Below are 5,063 nucleotides of genomic sequence, written 5' to 3'. Positions count from 1 at the left end.
TTTAAAAAAAAAAAAAAAAAAAAATGCAAATCAAGAGGAAAGATGCAAAACATGGAATTTTAGAGCACTTTTCCCACATCCACAGGAGGAAAGGTCCCTTATTACTCACTCAATCCTGAAAATCCTGTTAAATGGCTTCACACTGACTCCCCAAATCACTTTCTCCCAGGTTTCTTGAGATCTCTGACTATACTACATTCCCACGATTTCAAGGGCAATGGTCAACATGATAGCGTGAAGATCAAAGGTCAACAGAAGAAAGTAGCTAGTCTATAAACACAATACCAAATTGTGGCAATTTGCCACAATAAATAAAGGCCCTCTGGAGCCCTCTATGGGCCGGCACTGGAACTGCATTATGACTATGACGAGAATCATCGTGTACTTGTTTTGCAGAGGATGGAGGGGGGTGTGCTATTAATTAAACTTCATGTTTCATTCAGAGTCAATTGTTCAAAGTGTCAACGGGCTCTACACTGTTTTTAAGACAACAGCAATTCTCAGCTCCCCCATCCCCATTTCCCTTCTTTTTAAATTTTTATTTATTTATTTATTTTTAAAGATGACCGATAAGGGAATCTTAACCCTTGACTTGGTGTTATCAGGACCACGCTCTCCCAAGTGAGCCACGGGCAGGTCCCCCATTTCCCTTCTTGAAGAGCAAAATCCATACTTAACCCTTTTAGCTGATTCTTTTGCTATTTATCCCCACCTCCCTAAATAACATGCTTATAATTTCCTTTAGTTTCTTTTCTTTGAAACCTCATTTTAGGCACTATCTGTTGAAGACCTCAACAGATATGGAAATAAGCTCCCTCTTCAATTGACCTCACTACATGGATTTGTCATCCTCCCCTATATTCTCAATATAGTTCATTTTAGTCATCCAATATTCAATATTCACCACACTCTCCCAAGTGAGCCCAATTTCGTGAGAGTTTTGATGGGAAATCATTAGGCACCCACCTTACAGTCCTGATTTGGCTCCTTCTGACTTTTTGTTTCCTCATCTTAAAAAATCTAAAGGGCACCCATTTTTCTTCTGTTAGTAATGTAAAAAAGACTGCACAGACATGCTTCAATTCCCAGGACCCTCAGTTCTTTAGGGATGAACTAAATGGCTGGCATCATCACCTACAAAAGTGTCTTAACTTTATAGAGCTTAAGCTGACAAATAAAGTTTACATATTTTTATCTTTTAATTCTATTTTTCCACAAACTTTTTAAATCCCCCTTGCATATTCCTGCCCTTTGCCACATGACCTCCAATGCCTCCCTGGGGACAGATACCATTCCCCATGACACCGGGCTTGGACATGTGACTTGCTCTAATCAACAGAATGTGATGTGACATCTGGGCAGAAGCTTCAAGAGCTGCTGCGAGGTTCTTCTCTTTCATCCTGCATCCTGGAATAAAGACTCTGGAGTGGGACCTGGAATAAAGACTCTGGAGTAGGAACAGGACTTTGCAACCACAGCTACCTGTAGTTTGAGCCCAAAATAAACTTTTTTCAGGTTACAGTAGTAACCCCCTAATTCGCAGGAGACACATTCAAAGACCCCCAGTGGATCCTGAAACCGTGGATAGTACCAAACCCTATATATACTGTACTGTTTTTTCTTATATATACATACCTATGATAAAGTTTAATTTATAAATTAGGCACAGTGAGATAAACCACAATAACTAATAATAAAACAGAAAAATTATAACAATATGTCAGCACCATTATACTTGCACCTTGGAGCCATTATTAAGTAAAATAAGGGTTGCTTGAACACAAGTACTGCCATATCACAACAGTCTATTATATCACGGAGATGGCTACTAAATAACTAATGGGCAGGTGACTGAACTATCAGTTTCCACAGCGCACAAAGGAATGATTCATGTCCTGGGCAGGACAGAGTGGGACACTGTGAGATTTCAACACCCTACTCAGGACATTGTGCAATTTAAAACTTATGAATTGTTTATTTCTAGAATTTGCAACTTAGTATTTTGGGATCATGGTTGACCATGGGTAATTTAAACCACTAAAAGCGAATCGGTGGATAAGGGGGTACCCCCTACCGTATTTTCTTTTCAGAGTCCTTGAATGACCACTCCATGCATTTACAGTGGAAAGCTACACTGGAACACACTTAATCCACATTCTCTGGCACCAGCCCAACTAGCAGTTTTAGTGTAAGAAAGAAGAATAAAATATATTTACTTCTCACCTTATAAATCTTAACTGTAGGACTAAAGGGACTTATTCCCTGTGTTTTAAGAGAAAAAACACTAAATACTATTCATGTTGCCATTACAGCCCCAGGGCATTTAGTAAAAGAGGCAAATAATAGGGGTGCAACAGACATCATGTAGAGATTTGGTTTTATTTTTCATTTTTAGTAGGCAGATAGGATAGTACCTCCTACTGACTGTTCTTGGGAGGTTAACTTCTCTCACATTTCACTCATTTTGAATTAGTTTTAAAATACTTTCAAACCTATTATCATCATATAGTTAACGACAGATTTTTCTATGACTTGACAGAAAATACCAGCTATAAAATGCTGCCAACACTGCCTCTTATCAGTGACTTGGATCTGTGACTGAAGGATTTTATATTTTTAAGATAATTAGTTGACAGGCTAGCTAAGAAGCCAACCCTTCACAATGGAGAACATGTGTAGCCAAACAGCAAAGTTTAATGGGCTCTGTGCTCCAATAACAGTGGGTCTTTGCAAGAGAAGAACAAGATGAAATGATCTGAATTCCTAACTGCACCGAGAATCTCAAATACTGTAGGGTCTAACTGGATTACCTTGGAGTCAGCAGCATTTCATCAAATATATCAGTTTGCTAAAAGTCAATCCATAAAATTGTGATTATAGAGTGCAGAAATACTTCCTGATAAAAGAAAATACTCAGGGTATACAGCACTGCATTGCTCAGAATACATTATGATTTGGTGTTTTTTTATGCATATAATCTTAAGAGACAACACTTTTACCATCAACTAGTTCTCTTAATAATTTTATTTTATAATAAACACAATTAAAAATAAACAAAAAAAAAATTTTTTTTTTTAAATTTTTAGGGCCGGGCTGTGGCTCACTCAGGAGAGTGCGGTGCTGATAACACCAAGGCCATGGGTTCGGATCCCATTACCGGTCATCTTTAAAAAAAAAAAAAAAAAAATTTTTTTTTAAAAGATGACCAGCAAGGGGATCTTAACCCTTGACTTGGTGTTGTCAGCACCAGGCTCTCCCAACTGAGCTAACCGGCCATCCCTATATAGGGATCCGAACCCATGGCCTTGGTGTTATCAGCACCACACTCTCCCAAGTGAGCCACGGGCCGGCCCAAAAATAAACAAAATTTTTGATGTAAGGATTTCAGTTTCCCATGACATAAGCACGTTCTCTGTGGAGTCAATTTTGTTTTGCTTCCCAACTACCCCAAAATGGAACTCAACAGGCAAAGCTCAGCTAGAAAAGGCAGACATTACCTATAAATAATCATTCAATTAAACTTATGAGAAAACTTAAGAGCTGGTTATTTACATCCTTTCCCTTGAAAAACAGTAATCATAACAATAATAATAATAACTACAAGTTACTGAGCTTTATGTCCCAGGCACTGTGCTAAAAGCTTAAAATGGATCATGCCATTTAATCCTAACAGTCCTAAGAGGAAGGTACTATTGTTAGCCTAATTTCCAGAGAAAATGAAGGCTTAGAGAAGTATCTTGCCTGAGAACAGAGTTAGGAAATAGCAGAGCCAAGACTGCAACCCAGGCAGTCTGACTTGGAACCTCCGCCCTTCACCACTCTGCTATAAGCTACAAAAACTCAAAGAACCCAAATACCAGTCCCTCCTTTCTAGGTCATCTCCACGAAGTAGTGTTAAAAAGTGGAAGATGTAAGTAAGGGAGAAAAAAGGCCAATCCCTCTACCCCAGTGATCCCACTAATTCTGGGGGGAAAAACCCTACACTATTTGGTGTTATTTTCCTAATTCAAAACCTTTCCACCAACACACAGCTCAGAAAAAGTCAAATAATAAAAAGTACTGAGAAACAAAAATAATAAACTGCAAGCTTTCAGAATCGAAATGAAGTTGCTTGTGTTAAAACCCCTGACAAATAGATTGGGGGAAAAGGCCATGAAGGAGGAAGTTCTCACGCACTTATGTCCGATAAGAACTATCACAAAGGACTCTGCAAAGCTACAACCTTGCACACAGGCCATTATAACCTTAATAAAAAATACTTCTGCAAGGACATCTGCCCAGCAAATGTCTATCTAACCTTGGACTGGCATCACCCTTGTTACTGATCCCTGCAGTCAAGGATAATTACCCCAGAACAATTATGTAATCCTCCATCATTTTTCCTTTAGACCTTTGTCTTCCTTTACCTCCCTGAATATGCACAGTTCGCTATGGCATGTGTATTCCCAATGAAATGCCCTATTCCTGAATAGATATCACTTTCTTCTAAAGAGCCTCTGTTTGTTACTCAGGTTTACAAAACAAAAGAAAAAAATTACTTTCAGTATCACTACACTCACTTTAGGCTTAAGTGAATACAGTATACTTGGCTCCATATACGGAGTTCCTTATCCATAGATTCAACCAATCTTGGATTGAAAACTATTTTGGAAAAAAACAATTCAATAAAAAATAATACCAAAACACCCACAATACAACCACTATTTACGTAGCATTTATACTGTACTAGGTATTATAAGTAATCTAGACATGATCTATTTATTTTATTTTATTTATTTATTTTTATTTTTATTATTTTTTTTTAAAAGATGACCGGTAAGGGGATCTTAACCCTTGACTTGGTGTTGTCAGCACCACACTCACCCAGTGAGCAAACCGGCCATCCGTATATGGGATCCGAACCCGTGGCCTTGGTGTTATCAGCACCGCACTCTCCCGAGTGAGCCACGGGCCGGCCCATTTTATTTATTTATTATTATTATTTTTTTCCTTTTTGTCGTTTTTCGTGTCCGGCAACTGATCGCAACCCTCAGTGTCGCGCCCATACCAGACTGGGACCGGCA

This window comes from Galeopterus variegatus, unplaced genomic scaffold (genome assembly GCF_000696425.1).
Source record: "Galeopterus variegatus unplaced genomic scaffold, G_variegatus-3.0.2 Scaffold6796, whole genome shotgun sequence".
NCBI classification, from domain to species: Eukaryota; Metazoa; Chordata; class Mammalia; order Dermoptera; family Cynocephalidae; genus Galeopterus; species Galeopterus variegatus.
This window is presented reverse-complemented; position numbering follows the sequence as displayed.